Here is an 18161-nt window from a genome sequence, read left to right as displayed (position 1 = left end):
AGGGCAAAGGAGTTGAGGATTACCCCGGCCAACCAGCATTTCTTTATGGGTTTTGGTCCTTTGTCCTTTTCAAACTCACTCTCCAAATCAGAAAAATAAAACTTTACTTTAAAAATTCACATACATACCAAATAAAATTGAAACACCACACTTTTGTTTTTGCTCCCATTAATCACATGTTTAAGTTAAAGATCTGAGCTTTTTTTTTCACAATGACAGGTGTGGCATATCAAGAAGCTGATTAAACAGCATCGTTACTACACACGTGTGCCCCGGGATGGTCACAATTAAAGGCCAGTCTAAAAAGTGCAGTTGGATCAAACAACACAACACCACAGATCGTCTTGACCACCACAGCTGTTGCCCATGAACTTCACGGTCATTTCACTACCATAAGACGTCTCAAATGTTGTTTTCCTGAATTTGACAGCACATCCAGCCAGCCTCACAACTCCATAAGTATGTTACAATGATGAACTGCTGTCAGGTTAAGACCCTGGTGAGGAGTGATGCCAATGAGCTGCCCTGAGACAATTTGTGCAGAAATTCTTCAGCTGTGCAAACCAAATGTTGCATCAGCCGTCCAGGTGGCATCTCAGACCATCTCGCAGGTAAAGACGCTGGATGTGGAGGATGTGGAGGTCCTGGGCTTGTGTGGCTGCATGTGGAATGAGGTTGTTATGCCAGTTTGATGTACTGTCAAATTAATAAAACCTGTGAAAAATGGGAGCAAAAACAAAACATTTGTTTTGCATTTTTGTTCAGTATGTGACCCTTTGAAACCTGAAGCGACATCAATTTTCTTGTGCTGCTTTCAGATGCCTTTAACAAGTATTTAAACCTTTGAACCCTGAGCAAATTGGTCCTATTTCTTTCAAAGACAATGGGAAAAAAAAGACAATGAGGATCTTTCTCAGAAATGTTCCACGAATTACAAGAAATAAATTTAGAAAATTATTTTTAAAAAGGTATGGGGAAAACATGTATAATTATCATAATTACATATTTAGAATTGTATTAAAGAATTTCTTTTTTTACCTTTTTTTTCACTAATTTCTTGCTAATGTTTGGGTCATTTCTTTTACATTACCCGTTGCTTTCTTCCCATGTTTTTGAAAGAAATCAAGCAAATTTGCTCAGGTTTCAAAGAGTTAAAAACCTTAAGATTTGCCTGCAGGGATGCCGGTTTGTATATTTCCACGGGGGGGCACTGTTGCATTAGTGTCCCCCTGCAGCCTCTCTGAAGAAGGCCCACTACCACACTGGATTTTCCAGCTCATTGAAATTTCCCATCTGCTCCTTAGTGCATACCCTGCGTCTCTTCTCTCCACTGGCACTCGGTGGCTGGTCCACATTCACCACTAAACGAGTGAGACAAGGGAGGTGAGGTGGAAGAGAGGGCCGAGAGATGAACAGATGGGCAGAGCTGGTTCTTTTGGCCTGGACATCCTCCCATCCCTGTGCCCAACCACTCTCATTTATATTTAGAAAAACCTACGTCGTAAACAGGATATGTTTTTTTTTACAGTGTGACATTAAGATCAGAAACAAGAGGAGCTATAACGGGACTGTACATTTATTAAAGCCGAAGGGAAGAACAGCTGGCAGACGTCAGAGCATATGAGCTGTCACAGTGCGGTTAAGGAGAGTAGATGAATCACACCACTTCAATTATACTCTTCACTAGCTTCACACCTCCACTCTGTGAATATGTACATTTGATGGAAAGAGCTGCAGAGCAAAAGGAAATGTAAACACTTGTGTAACCATTCTCCACTTCTCTCTCCACCCACCTTTTTATTCAAATGCCAGTTTTATAGCTGATAGGGATGAGTGTACGTGCACCTTTCGCACACAAGTGTAAACATGCAAGGGCTCAGTGTTTCTACTTTGATTTCAAACCACAGGAACAACACGAGCTCTGTGATCCAGGAACTGAGAGAGACGTTTGCAGCTGGAAGTTCAGTTTGTAGGAAACCCCCATGGCTGCACTTTGGTGTGCAGGCTTGTATTTTGATATCTTTATTTCCATTGAAAAAGTCACACATTAGGAGGGTGGGGGTGAGGGCTGCTGAGGCTGTCACAGTCGATCTCATTCGTCTGCTCAGACACCAGCCTTCCCACCATGACTGTTTACCTCAGGAGGCTCTTTAAAGCCTCTGAAGAGTGTCAAATGTGTGAGCCGGGGATGAGGGCTGCTGTTTCACTGTTGTGTGTTTTCCTCCATTTGCACAGAGCCGTGAACAAGAGCCCCCCTAAGCATGTCGGAAAGCAGAGGAGCCATGTGAATGACAGCCTCTGCGAGCAGGGATGATACAATCATTACGTGTGTTGACACGACAACAGTGAAGAGATCAACACGGCGAGAGCTTTGTTGTTGCCTAAGAGACAAGTAGAGCTGAAGGCAACAGATACAGAGGCAAGCTCAGCATGCCGTGGGGGGAAAAAAGCATCCAGGTACAAAGGAGCACAGGGAGGTTTGTCTTGTCAGGGCTCAGCCCGGCTGCACCCTGCAGACGATAAAGGCCAAATCCTCTGTCTATCACTCTCTCCACGCTCTCCAGTGTCCTGGCCAGGCACTGATCACACTGCCCCGGGGGCTTCCTGCTAATGATGCTCCTCCAATGATGCTGATGATCACCGCTATTGGAAAAGAAACAGGCCATCTATACTGAAAGGTTGCCATGGCAACCTGCTGCGACCCCTTTAGTGCAAATCACAGGGCTGGTGGAACAATGCTTTATGTAGCACACACTGGCAATACAGCATCTCAGTCACGCCTCGCTTCAGTTTCTCTTCAAATAAATAAATCACACTAAATAAACAGTTGTTTAACACAGAGAGCGAAAAGTGAATTTCATACTGAAGCTGCTGATGTGCCCTTAAAGGTCCAGTGTGTAGAATTTAGGGGGATATATATACACAGAAATGGAATAGAATATAATAAGTATGTTTTGTTCAGTGTATAATCTCCTGAAAATAAGAACTGCCGTGTTTTTGTTATTAATGAGCTGTTAATATTCATATAGGGAGCAGGTCCTCCTCTACAGGTCCCCCATGTTGCACTGCCATGTTTCTACAGTAGTTCAAAATGGACCAATCAAACACTGGCTCTACATAGAGCCATCCACATTTCAGCCACCAAACTTAGCAGCCTCTCTGCAACGAGCACTCTCAGAAAACAATTTTTTTCTATTTTTTTTTTTCATGTGAAACTGCTTTATTCCGTGTTTTTATGGGTTTAAACCACTGGACCCATTTGTTTTGAAAAAGGGGAGATCTCTGCAGCTAATTTGTCTCGTGGTAAAAACCTCCTGAATGTCTCTTAATCTTAGGCTACCAGCAAGTGGCAACCTCTGATGCTGAAAAATGAAGAGTAAATCCCCATAGACCCCCATGTTAAAATGCCCAGCTTTACAGGAATAACCATGTATACAGCCTGGTACAAAAAATAGTTTTGGTATCAATAGTTAATTTTTTTAAAAATGTTTTTTTTATTTTAAACACCAATCCAACCAATCATGAGCAGCCCTATTGAATGTGAGCACATTAAATGGTACACACAGCTGTCAGTCATGGCGGAAAAGCTCTCTGACTCAAAACATCAGGGTGATGAGAATTACCTTCACAGACTGTGAAACCATATTTGGGAAAAATTTAGTTGGAGTGTACTTTAAGTTTGTCTCATTCACTAACATGGATGGGCTTTATGACCATAACTGCAGACAGACACCAGATCCAGATTGAAAAGTTACACTTTGTGGGGGAACTGTCATGTTGTCCATCTTTATATACAGTCTATGCTCTCGATGCACGCTCTATTCTATTTGTTACATTGTGATGTCACATTGTTAAGGAAGTAAACACTGAAACTCTTACAAGGTGTTTCAAGCAGCTTGGGAGCAGTGTCTCCTGAGGGAGAAAGAGTGCCCTTTGGCTTAGACTTTGGGCTTTTTTGCTCAGGGGTATTTTTACAAGCACAAAAATGCTATACAAAGCAATAAAGAAAAGGGAAAAACCCAAAAAGCATAATAGGTCCCCTTTAACATTGGAGTGCTAGTTGCAATGGACATCTTCCAGGTTAGAAAATGGCTAAAGTAGCTTTTGAATTACTTTAAAACGATACCTTTCTGATTCATACTAATAGGAATAGAAGGTGAGATGATTTCTGTTATGTCCTGCTCCTGTAATGGTGCTCCTTAAGACTCCCACAAGTGTTGAGACTCCTGATGCCAATACAGGACAGGCCTGTTACTCTAAGTGATGAGTCATGGGTCCGCTGGCTGATTTCACTGAATTGCAGGCGAATGATGGTGGTGTGGGGTGGGGTGGGGGTGTGTGCCAGTTGTAAATGCTCTGAATGCAAGAGGGGGGGAGAGAGCACCGGAGCTGACACGCTCCACTTCCCTCGACATAGTGATAGGAAGTGTCACTCTGCACTTAGAAAACGCACCACCGAAATCTACAGTAAAAGTCTGCCACTTTCTGCTCCCACCTCCCACTCATTTTCTCTGAATCCCTCTCTCTCTCTATCTGTCTCCCTGGGCTTCTCTTTCTTCTTTGCTTGCCTCCTCCTCTCTCTTCCTCTCTGCCTGCTCCTGTCAGCTCACTACGCTCGGCTGCTCTCATCTTCCACGCATACGTCTTGTGGTATGACAGTCATGTAAGCGAGTGACTGTGAACCACAAAGGGAATCTCTGTCTTCCCTATGAGTCTTGGCGATAACCTTGGCTTGAGGTGCGGCCCTGCTCTGCCTGCCAGCACCGGCCTCAACACACACGCCTGACCGCCTGGCACCTGCCAGTCTTATGTGTTCTGTATGTGCTCTGCAAAATATTTAGATACTCTTAACTGAAGCACAGAGGGAAAATAGCCAAGACTCCCAACCTGAATTGCACTCCTGATTTATAGTTTCCTCCAGGTGCATGCTAAATTCAGTCATCCACTGTAATTAAAGTATCTATTATCAAGGCTTGGAGCATAAATCATAATCTCCCCTTCAGCACTAATGATGTGTTACAGTCATAAACTTTCAGTTCTTGTTTATTGTGGAGTAGTTTCCGATTTTTATGAACAATGACCTGAATTTGGCAAACAGCCACTAATACTGAGAAAAAAATAAACTCTCCACAACATATTAAAGGGGCTCTCCAGGTATTAAGTACTGCACTTTTCTTAAGTTGGGTGACTTATTAGATCTGTCTATTAAAGCAAGGATCGTCAAAATGTAAGCAGCAGAGGCTTAAATAGCTATAATTTCAGTCCTTTGCATGCGTCAAGCATCAGAAACACTGGATCCTACATTTCCCATAATGCAGCACAGTAGCATCTTTCATTTGACCATTCAAACTCTGTGTGCCGTGTTTGTAATGTTGGACTTATTTAGACAAGACTAAAAGGACTTGTGTCCACATAAATCATTTTTCTGCGCACTGATGACTTTTTCAGGTGTTCACAATGACGAGAGATTCGGCTGCCTTGTAAAAAAGCATCTAGCTTCTTTTTATGTGTGATAGCTTTATGCGGCCGCTCTAAATGCTTGTTGAAAATCTTGGAACACTTCAGAATGGCACTAGATTTTGCAACTGCCCGCCTTTAGGTACTGTCCATCCCAAGCTGGCTCCAAAACTATACCAACAAAGATAGAAAAGATAGTTAAGGTAGTTAAAGCTATGTTGAGTGTCACAATGTGCTTTAAGCTTGTTGTCAGTCATATTGTCAGTGTTAAAAAAATGGTAACATCTGCCATGCTCACATGCTCACTATGACAATGATAACATGCTGATGATCAGCAAGTTTAGTGTTTACCTTGTTAATCATCTTAGATTAGCATTTTAGCAAGCTAATCTAAGATGTATGTTTTTTTTTTTTTTTACAATAAAGACAGTTGCGGGTAATGGGAATGCAGTTTATTGGTCATAAAATAAAGTGGTGGACAAATAAAAATTTGACCTGATGGCAGGGCTTAATTAAACATGAAACATTTACCAACGATAATCTGAAAGGCCTAAGGCTAACAATAATGTCTGTATCAAATGTCATGGCAATCAATCCAATACTTATCACAACGTTTCACAAAAAAAAAACATAAACTGATGATGGGCCTAAAGGAAAATTCACGGGATCACCAAAGTCAGGAGGATTCATCATCTGAAAACCGTGAATGTCTGCAACAATTCATGGTGCACCATGCAAAAAATGTTTGAGTTCAGACCAAGGTGGTGGACAAAGTGGTTGACAGACAGTTCAACATTGTCATCCATTAATTTTTAGCCACACCGCTAGCATGCCATATCTCACGCCATACCTGAGATAACCCTGATGACATCATTAGGGTTACACTTGCAGTCTTTACAAAGAAGAAGAAGTCAGCCAACTCTACAGACTGTGTAGTAGAACTGAAACTGGCTTTGAGGTGTCAGGCAGATCTGTTGCATGGCAGCCAAACCGAAGAGAAGACAAGCTCTTTAATTTCTTCTTGGCTGCTGTGGAGCAAAAAAACCAAAGAGTGGCTAATGTTTAAACCTGACTCACTCAGCGAAACCACAGCGCAGAGCCTAGTGGTCTGGGATGGGGGGCAAGATACAATATTGAATGATGTTCAGGGGGATGGGTTTGTGTTTGGGTGGAGAAGATGTAAAAAACATGGGAGACCCCCACTCCACTACACACACACACAAGCACGCACACACATACACACACACACACACACACACACACACACACACGCATGCACCCCGACCCCCTTCCATCTTTCCACTAAGCCCCCACCCCCTAAACAAACTCACACACATGCTGAAAGATGAATGTCCAACAAATGGAGGCAAGAGGCGAGTGAGGGTCCCGTATGAGAGGTGTATTGTGCAGCCGAGGCCTCCATCCCCCCCTCAGAGGCCAGTAATCAAGGGGGCCCAGTCGGTGGGGCCAGGGGGGTCGGGGGTGGAACGGGGCAGTGGCGGCTGAGGAGGAGGCAGTTGCTGTCTCACTAGGATGTTATTTATTGGCCTACTTTGAATCTCCTGCTGCCTCTTGCACTCCCTGTCACTCCCATTGATCTTGTCCTGATCCGCCCCCACGGATGGCTCTGCAGACCCCCCCTCCATGATGTACATTGAGTAAAAAGCCTTCTGCTCCTAGTGTGATGTCCAGAGGGAACTGAGAAAGTGAGTCACTTTAGCCCATTTGACTACAGGCAATGTGTATTTCTAGGGTTATTAAAGGTAAGTCATTGTTTACATACCATGGATTGCCTTTGGCTTTGTCATGGGGTAAGTTGGATTTGCTCTGCACACTTGCTAAATAAAATATGGATGTAGGCTCAGAATTCATAATCATAAAACTGCACTGAGCTGCATCTAACGTCATAGCAAAAAAAGTGGAAATATGGAATGACCTAGGGGTTTAAGGCGCCAAGCATGAACTCAGCACCTCCACTTTCAGTCCAGCTGTAGACCTTTGTTGCATTCCTTTAGAAATGTTGCCTAAATAAGCAACCTACCACTTTCACCAACAACTTATGTGACTTTTTGCACTTTCTTTTTATTACCATCTATGATCTTTAAGGCAAGGCATATACAAAAGATGGATCCCAGAAGCTTTAGTAATGTAATAATAAGCCCCCACAGCTGGTAAAAACTGAGGGGAGCTTGCACATGTGGATGTATGAATAGACCTGGATACAGTACTGGAGGACCCTGTCTTTTGAAAGTTGCTCAGTGGTGCATGAGAGCAAGCAAGTGCACAAGAGACTTCCACCGGTTAAACTAGCTACTTCTGGTTTATCACTCTGCTAACTTGAATGGGAATAAAATTATTTCATTGTGCCGATCTTCTAGACTTTCCAAATATTATTGGACCGATTGGATCAAATCCCGATTTTAAAACAAATCATTTTGCAGGGGGATTGAAATACTAATATTCCGATGTCTCTTTCACAACGTAAGTCTATGAGAAAGTCTTTTTGGCCCAATGGCATCACACAATGGACTAGAGAGTTGTCATTCCATTATTTGGCCATCAAGAAGATGGATGTCAAAGCGCGATGCCCATCCTGGCACTGACACTTCGATCTTAGTCCTACGTGATCCCACTTACCATTACTTCCCGACAGGTGTGGTGATTATATCATTTGATTTTTTTTATATTTCAATACTATTTATTTTATTTTTCCACTGAGACTGGTGTTTAATTGTCAATGTGTGCCCCACGTAGACTATATATAAAGATGGACAACATTAGACTTGTACAAGCTACAATGTAGCTTTTTGATCTCAACCGCCCCCTGGTGTCTGACTGCAGTGTAGGTCATAAAGCCCGCCCCTCCACGTTAGTAAATGAGACACAGGCCAAACTAAAAACTCAAAGTACACACCAATAAATTCTTATTTTTAATTTTATTTTTCCTGTGATTGATTAATCAAAATTAACGCATTATTTTTACAGTCCTAATTTTTATGTTGTTCATGTCTAAGAAAAAAGAAAAATGTTTTGGAGAATATAAAATGTTTGGTGTATGATGTTATCTATGGTATCACAATAAAGAGAACTGAAAACAAAACATAAATAAAAAACACACTCACACTATAGTCTAAATATAACCAACAGGTCATTATTTTTATGCTTCTCTATGTACCACCACATTCTCAATTAAATTACAATTTAATTTTTGCCATTTGTATTACGTACATCTTGTTAGGAAACAGTAATACGCAGCTGGGCTGTACTGCTTCTCCAGGAACTCTCCCACCTCCACTGTGCCCGTTTAAATAAGGTTCAAATTGGCTTCCATGGGAATTAGATGTTCAGCACAGATTTGCTAACAAGTGCACTTAATGCCATTACCTTTATTGCACTATATCCTGCACACAAACAGAGAAACCCAAGTGGTTTTCCTCAGTGTGCCTTATCTTTGCTCTATCTGGACGTGCTTGGTACATGATGGATCTTTTTTGTGGAATGCTGGGCAACGCCTGGAATGTCCCGACCATGATCGGAAACATGTGTGTTAGATGAGGAGGCTGGTTGGTGGGAGATAATGGAATTCACTGTCACATGTACGCCTGGGGGAGGGTGCCAGTCAGACATCTCAGGTGCAACACATGGATCATACAAGTCAGCTACCTTTGCTCCATAAACCACCCAAAACCCCTACGCAGTGTGCACTCCTCTGTGTAAATGTCACAGGGTTTGTGAGGGGCCTCACTTATACAGCACACCTACACGTACACACAGGCACCAAATACACACATTCCAGCCACTTGTGTAATAACAACATTGAGTCTGGGCAATGCCGAGGAACAGGGCTCATTAATCTGAGTGTTGTTATTCTGGTCTCGCCGCATCAACAGATCCCATCTCACCCCCTGGACAGCTACTGGCCTGAGGAGGCAGATTATGAACCAGCTATTTTCTGTTTTTTAGCTAGTGCCAGAGCTCCAGGGATGAGGATGTCCGTCAGTCTGTCCACCACTTTGGTCCAAACTGAAATATCTTGACAACTGTTGAATGGATTGCCATGACATTTTCAACAAACATTTGTATCCCAGCAGATGAATCCTAATGACTTTGGCGATCCCCATACTTTTTCCCTAGTGTTATTGTGAGGTTGACTTTTTTTTTTTTTTTTTTTTTTAATGTCTTTACAATATATATAAATGAAATTTGTTACACACATTCATACTAAGCTCAGGATGAATTACAATAACAAGCAGTAACAGGGATCATTAAATTTGTCCACATATTTTTTCATTTAACCAATATTTCAGTTCAAAGGAATACTTCATCCACAAAATGACCGTTTGTAAATTAGTCATGCCGTGTTACCCTGAATTCATAACGATAACTGTTTTTCTCACAGGCCTCCACAACAAGCAGCAATCATATTGATTTACTGATTGGGGGCCTTGTTTAATAACAGCAAATATATATCAGAACATCTATTTACTAACTCTATGCTGTCTTTAAAGGGCTAGCGTGTTTGATTTTGCGGAATCTAGCACTAACGTTGAAAATTGCAACCAACTGAAACTTCTCCCGTTTGCAACCAGTGTAGGAGAACTATGGCAGCAGGCGCAAAAAGGCAAAAAGGCCTGTCTAGAGCCAGTGCGTTTGTCCGTTCTGGGCTACAACAGAAACAACATAGTGGACTCTGGGAGGTGATGAAACACAACATTTCTTAGTCTCAGGTGATTATACAGTAAAGAAAACATAAGTATGAATATAATATTAAATTTCAACCAATAGAGCTGTATCTCCCTAAATCCTACACACTGGACGTTTAAAGCTAGACTCCAATACTTACAGGATTTTTTTTTAGCAAAAGTGCATGTGTTTACAAAGTACTGAGCATACAATTAGATAATTGAGACTTGGATACTTCTTCAAGAGGTGTGTGAGCGTTTCTTAATGGATGTTTTGATAGATTGTTGATTTACAAGGAAACACAGCATGACTAATTGATTTACAAATGGTCATTTTGTTGTTGGAGTATTCCTTTGAACCCAATACTTGCAAATAATGACATTCCCATCACCCTCAGTTGTACTTGTATTCAGTGCTTATTATCAAATTTTAGCTTGCAAACATGCAAAACTAAGATATTGTATGTGGTTGACATTGTACTTGCTAAACATCAGCATATCAGTCACTGTGAGCATGTTAGCGTGCTGATTATAACATATTGCTCAAAGCACTGTTGTGACTAAGTGCAGTCTCACAAAGCTACAATGCTAACACCTAGCGTGGCTTTTGTTTAATTTCTGTGCTGCATTAGGCATACATTACAAGCAATTACGACCACTATATCCTTACGTCTGCCGCGCATACTTGTATAATTACTACTGTAAATCCCTGTGTGCTTTATTCAGATCAATACACATTCACTTCAGTGCAGAGGCCCTTTTGGTTTGCCTATGTCTGTGTGTGTGTGTGTGTGTGTGTGTGTGTGTGTGTGTGTGTGTGTGTGTGTGTACGTGGTATTATAGCTGATCTATAATGTACTCGATCACCCGTGGCTGTTATGTGGCAGAGGCAGAGGCTGCATAGCTATGTGCTAGGAGCTGCTGCGGTGCCCACAACTTGCAGCCTGCGAGCACGTCGATAACGAGCAGCAGCCTCTCTGACAGAATCGTTTACTGCCTGGAGGGCTTGGAGACGAAAGTGGAGTGTGCATGCCTGCCTCTAACCTACTTAAACCTCACGCTGCACAAATGGAAGTGTTGATATGCAACATGAGATGTCCTGGTGGATTCCTGCCTGCCAGTAGACTGACCAGAATAAATGTGTGAGATTAATGCCAGAGGAAGTACTGATGGTGTTACTGTACATGTGTGTATGTGTGTTTGCTTTATTAATTTCTTATGTAAGATTGTGAGATTAGAGGTGTAATAATGCAAATTATACATTTTCAGGGTGTTTGGTCTGTAACAGTGGTCACAGTGAGGATTCAAACGGAGTCTTCTCTGTTTATACAGCAGTGTGGTGTTAAAATGTGCAGGTACGAGAAAGAAAAACATGCAGGTTTCTTTGAGAGGTAATACTCTCTGGCTCTGGTGTGTGCTCCCGCTGTCAGCTGAGGAGGTATAGCATAGTTTCAGTGACTCGAGTTGGCTCCTTAATTCTATTTGCCTCTCAGGGGAACCTCCCCCAAACCTCTCACACACATTTTTAGAGAGCTTTGTTGAGCGGGTGGGGGAGGATGGGGGAGGATGGGGGGTCGGTACTCCCAGCTCACACTGAGTCTGGACAAGACACATAAATCACACAGACGCAGACACACACACAAGTACTGCTATGTCATGAGGCGATGGGGTCCAGTGTCTGGGCCGGGGGCCTCTTCCCTTGCCCTAAATGCTAGAAGGGGCTGAGTATAGGAGGAGGAGGAGGTGGAGACAGAGGAAGGAGAAGGAAGGGAAAGGGCAGCAGTGACTTATTAGTGTGCTCACTTTTTGCAATGTACTCTTTTAGCTCTTCTATATCTTTGTTATTTTTGGCCCTCCTGTGTGGAGTTTCCATGTTCTCTTGCTGTTTGTGTGGGTTTCCTCCTTGTGGTTGGTTTTCTCTCATAGGGGGGTTAGGACTGTTGGTTGGACAAAATAAAAAAAATTAGAACATATCGCACATCTGTTTCGTGAGACAGGTGTGTAGGAGAGGAAAGAGTAGATCATAAGTTGCTGATCAAACTCCCCAACACTGTCTAACTTGCAAAAATTAATTTATTTGCTATCTTTTCTTGCTAGACCTTAATCAGGCAAATGGTTTGTGACTGAGAAGCAATCTTAAAAATGAAGTGGCTGTAAGTTAAAAAAAAAAAAAAAAAATCAAATTACCCTCATGCCGTAGAAAGGCTTCAATCAGTGCTAAGTCAAAAACATGTTCTCCAGACCTCTAGGGGGAGCTATGTAAATCTGGTGCTCTTTAATAAAATTGTAAAAGACTACGGCCAAATGTTAAAAAGAATACGTGGCTTTTTTAATGTCACCTCTTTACTCCGCTATTCTTTTCGCTTTAAAACCAACCTTCAGTTTTGTATGTCAGGTAAAAAATCAAGCTGTGTTTTTCTGTTGCATTTGTTTTTTGAGGTTTGTCTGATTTTGACTCTTTATTGTGTCTGTATTTGTAGCATGTTTGCTCTCGGTGTATTTGTTTGAGTAGTAGTATTGTAGTATTGTAGTATTGGTTTTTGATTTTCTTATGTGTTTTTGAACAAAAAATCATTTCTAAAGCTGCTGCATATTTCTCCTAATGAAAATGTTAGGCAGTTGTAGTGTGCTTACCTTTGTCAGCCACCGTATGAGCAAAAATCAGCATCAATAAATAAAGTAATGCTGCAAGGCCAAGGAGAATAAGGAGTCTGCATTATTCTGTGGGGTTACTGATTAAAAAGAGAAAAACATATACTGTTAGTTTTTTCCCATAATTTCCCCAACTTGCTGTCCGAGATAGCTTTACATTTGCCGAAAGCATTGGCTACCTTGCATCCTATAAGGATTTTCTCTTATAATGTTCAAAAAAAGACATGCAATTTCTACAAACAAAGTATGAACAACTACAACTAAACAACTTATTAGGCTGGAAATATAACATCTTGCTCAGTTATTTAAGCTAAGCAGTCATGCAGTGAAAATATGAAAATATGAGCGATTCCTCATATTGTCCTATTAATACTTAAAATCCAAACACTAACTCTGCACTGCAATAAAACAATTCAGTTTCTTTATTCCCATGTCGTCAGCATGAATCATCAGATGGTGATGATGCTGAAGCGTAAGCTTCTGTCTTTAAGGACAATATCCCTTAAGTAGCCATTCAGCACATATTTAAGGACTTTTTGTTTCAAAACATGTCAGCTAGAAACATAAAAAATTTGAGATGGAGAAATAACGTTGGCTTTAATTAGCAAGCTGGCTATATCTAGAAAAAAACAACAAAAAACAACAACAACAGTTTTAGCCAATAGACAGTTTCTAGTTAGAAATAAGAAGTCTGCTTGTTGTCTATCTCTGTCTAAATCCAGTAGCCCAATATCTAAAAAAATGACTACAAATTTGTTGGGGTTATTTTCATGGATATGTTTTGTAGGAAATAAATGAAGCCTACAGCTTTTCATGTCTCTTTATGTCGGGTTTTCCTCCCAGTCCTTATGAAACATAACCTGGGGTCCAAACTAAGATCATGCGGGAAACACAGTTACTGCTTTCTTCAAAAAACTCTTGATAACGAGACATTTCATCTTCACATTCATTTTATACGTAACAGTTATCATGTACCTGTGTGTCCAGGTTGCCTCCAGCAGACGGTCTCTGCTGGTAGATGTTGCAGACTTCAGCCACAGACGCAGACACCATCTGTGGTCCAGGCCTGGGCTCAGAGAAGAGCTGCTTCCTGGCCAGAATGTTACAGAGGGAGGCTGACAGAGCCACCAGCCAATAGACCAGCTCCTCTAAAACCGCTGAGTGGAAAAGACTGTAGGGAGAAGTGGGCCCGCTGTGGGGGAGGTGAAGAGAGGAGGCTCTGAGAGAGGTAGAGTGAATCATATTTTGTCTCAGCTGCTGTTGCATCTTGGATGGATATAAATCCTCCACTGTGACATCAGTGATGTGATCACATGAAAAACTTTCATCTGTGAAATGTTTACACCAACATTTAATTAAATTCCTTTTTAAAATCTAATTTATTCTGATTTATTTTAAGTTTTAACATGATGCATTAATTCTGATTGGGCTGCTACGCTGTTTTTAAAAATGCTCTTTGTAAAGACAGCCTGTCTGTGTGTCTGACCTGGTTTCTGCTGCTGTTATGTTGCTGTGTATCCAGTTATAATGATCTCATGTCATCTGTTTCCTTTACATGACTAATCAGGGCCTATGGGAAGGACAAGATGTTAGTTAATTATTCAGCTGGTTAGTTTACTGACTTAAATATCACAATAAAAACAAATAAGATAACTTCACATGATGAAATAATGAACATTAGGTTTCAGAGCACTAAAAGCACAGATCCACTCCTTTCACCTGAAAAAGCAGTGTGAATGCTGACAGCTGAAATGCATTTCAAAGCGTTACTGGACATGCAGAAATGTGCAATGAATTACTTTAAAAAATCTTAATGCCAAAATGCACTGCACTGCAGAAATCAGGACTCAAAATGCAAACTTGACATTATTAACAGTTAGAAGGGATAGAGAGTAACAGAGAGAGGACTGCTTAAAAGATTATTATAGCAATATACGATGTATAATCAGAATCATAAATACTTTATTGATCCCCGCTGGGGAATTTTGGTTCATTAGTCACTCTGATGCCAAGCATAGTAGAAACAAGTACCAGCACAAAGTATGTAAAAATAGAAAATAGAAATACAGTAATAATAAAAACTGCTGCAGATGTAATCAATCGTTCAATCAAAGTTAGCTGAGGGTTTAGAAGAATAAAGGATTTTCCACATGAGTCAGGATTTAATGCATTTAACAATAAACAGTAGTACAGGCCATAGTAGTAGAAGTAGTTGAGGCTACCAAGAGATGTTTTTATGAGGCCACAGTCCTACAGGATGTGCGGACAGCTGCCATTGTAACCACTATGGATGAGTGAGTACACCATTATCTGTATCTGTATCTGTAACTGTTCAACCATTTATATTGTCTATATAAAAGTATCTGTAGGTTACTCAGACTGGGCCGAGTTTGAAAATGGGACTTCAACCAGAAATGGTTTGGGCCTAGCCATAAGTTGTTATTTTAAGTCTGAAATTGATATGGGTTGATCAGAGCTTGCTATTTTATTTTAAATTTTATTTACTAGATGACAATTTACAGAACAATCTCATGATTGAGCCTCTGGTCATTTTTGACCACATGTTTGAATATTTACACTTTTTACTTGGATTATGCGCTTACTTGTAAAAAGAACATTATCCCTACTGGATACTCATTTCATCCGAATATTAATCTCAACCACTCTTCTACTGACGGGCCGTGATGGTTTAAAGAGAAAAATCCTTAATTATGAAGAACACTGAGAATCAGAGACAGAAACTGCTGCAGGTATATTTAATCATTCAAACACAACTGAGTGTTGCTGTAAAGTTGACAGAAAGAGAGATCCCTACTGTTAAAAGATCCTGCACAATCAGAAACAAACGCACAAGCAGCTGCAGGTGCAGACAGTCAAATAACAATCAATGAACGTCAACAAATTACATCCCACTTTGGCATTATCACAATTAAAGATGCTCCAGAGAAGTGGATGTTTTTTGACTGATAGTTTGTTAAAACTTTCTTTAAAATACCAAAATCTGGTCATGAAAATATAGTTTGCTTGGAAAAAGCTCTTTTAAGTGAAATAATTTACATGCATGTATACGTCCATGATCAGTAACCGCCTCTCCTTTACAGGGCCATTGGGGGGTGGAGCCGATCCCAGCGGACACTGGACAAGTTAGTCAAAAGGTTTTTAGCATACTTACATTTTTCAAGCTGTGATGTAGGAAGTTCCTAAAACAGCAACAAAACAAAAAGGAAATAAGTCATAATAAGAAAAAGTTTGAACCTGTGTTAGAGTAATCGCCATATGAGGACAGAAACAAAGAGGACTGTAGGCACACGGCCAGTGAAGGCACATATATGGTTCTTTGAATGTCATCTTAATGAGATTTACATTACATACATTACAAGTCTCAGGGTTTCCACTTCTTTCCCACCTGAAGTATTTCTGACAGCTGTACAACAAGGATAATGTATTAATTTTACATTTTATATTGGCATACAAGACTGTAGTATGAACGTATAAGTGTGTGCACTGAGCAAGGGATCTTTTTGAAATGAATTCACTGTATGAATATACTTCCCCCACCTCGCCCTCCTCCGTGCGCAATCCCTCCGTCTCTTTGACAGCGATTACGGGGCTCAGCTTTGAAATTGGACATAGGGGCATCTGTGCTTCATGTTGCAGCTCATCAGACATGTGCACCAGCATAGATAGAAAGAACTGTGTATCCCTTACAACACTGATCATATACGGCGACTGTCCTTTAAGATTATAGCCCCTTATCACACACCCCCTGGCTCGGCCATATTGGCTAAGCCCAGACATCAATTGTCTCTTCTTCTAACATCAGCAAGAATTAAATTTGGAAGAAGTCGACATCCTTGTGGAGTGGTGCACAGAGAACAACCTACTGCTCAAGAGCAACAAAGCCAAGGAGGTAGCTGAATTTGGATGCCAAATTTGCTAGGTTTTTATGGTCATTGTTTTAGGTGGGAGGATTATACTTTAGCTGGTTGTGTCAGTTGTTAAGAATATGTGGGTGAGAGAGCTTTTGTCAGTCAGTTGAAATCCAGTTTGGTTGGTTCAAAATAACTTTTGGGTCTTCAGTTTAGCCTTAGTTTGGAGTCACTACCCCTGTCAGGTTTATCCTTTGGGTTCCAACCAAGGAATCTGTTGTGTCAACATTGATTTGGTGGCAAAATGGGAAGAGCTGTGGGTTTCTGGGATTGGCTGTATATCAGGTGCTTTCCAGTCCCAAAGGTTTTTGTGTTTAAAAATCTCTCACCAGTAGCTTTCTGAAGACCAGGATTGAGTTTAGATAGGTAGTTATGGTCCAGTCTTAGTCAGTGGGGACTGCAACTCCATTGCTGTTCCTGATTTCATGTGTGTGTATTGGAACATGATGCAGCTCAGTATTTGGTAGGTCCAGCATGTCCTATGGTATATCTGTGTTGGACTATGGCTTCATAAGGATTTTAGGAGATGCAGTTTAATGGCTGATGTGGTGCTAAAACATTTGAAGAACTGTGCAATTTGATGTTACTGGAACAAATCAAAAATTGCATGCCCTGTAAGGTTGCTACTTAAACAAAAGTTAAAACCCCTCATAAGCAACCATTTTGGCAGATGAATATGTTTTGACACACAAATGTTCCTTCGCCGACATACTACCAGGTGACAGTGGTTAGCATTCCTATCCTAATGCATCCCAGGGTTGATGGTTGTACTTGAAATAAATGTGATCCTAACAGTATTTGTAATTACTGCCATTACCAAGGTCATTAGAGGAAAGATTGCCCAAAGCAAAACCCAGGTCTAGTGGTAGGCAAGTAAAGAACAGAGCATTGGCTGCTCCTGTATGTGCGTGGGTTTGTGCAATTCCTGGGGTTTAGCTGCAGTCCAATACTGTGAGCAAATAGTCTGACTGTTCAGCATTCATCTTTAAGAGATTTGTCACTTCCAGGGTCTGATGAAAACAAAGTTGCAATTTTGCGTAACAGAATTTTTAGACTTGTGCGTCGGTCAATTTAGCCTTTTACCTGTGCTATGGATCCTGGTGACACTGTTGTCCAGGTTTGAGTTTGGTTCCCCCTTTTGTTCCACTTCACAAAACAAAGCTAATTTCATGTTTGGTGTCTGGAGAAGTGCCAGCTGGTGTTTGTCCTGACTTTCCCATCGAAGGGGTTAGACATGATTCTTGGAAATGATTTAGCCGGTCATCATGTGTGGCCTGATGACCATTTGTGCAACACAGCTTAACATCTTCCAGGCATATCACCCTCAAAGCCACCTGAGAGTGTGCCAGGGACCGCTTCCAGTAACCTGTGCCATGATCTGTGCATGTGTAGACTCTGGCATTGCACAGAAAAAAAGACATGGAAACTGAAATGGACTGCA

General features: G+C 41.1%; 1 long non-coding RNA gene across 1 annotated transcript; it reads left to right on the top strand.

The window, feature by feature from the left end:
* The first annotated feature begins 349 nt into the window (after window positions 1-349).
* Window positions 350-2824, top strand: LOC121943898. Its single transcript, XR_006105878.1, has 2 exons — window positions 350-611; window positions 2236-2824. It is a non-coding gene; the product is annotated as an uncharacterized LOC121943898 (long non-coding RNA).
* The last annotated feature ends 15337 nt before the right edge of the window (window positions 2825-18161 follow it).

Source organism: Plectropomus leopardus, chromosome 6 (assembly GCF_008729295.1).
Source record: "Plectropomus leopardus isolate mb chromosome 6, YSFRI_Pleo_2.0, whole genome shotgun sequence".
Lineage (NCBI taxonomy): Eukaryota > Metazoa > Chordata > Actinopteri > Perciformes > Serranidae > Plectropomus > Plectropomus leopardus.
Note: the sequence above shows the minus strand (reverse complement) of the source record. Positions and strands in the feature narration are given on the sequence as shown.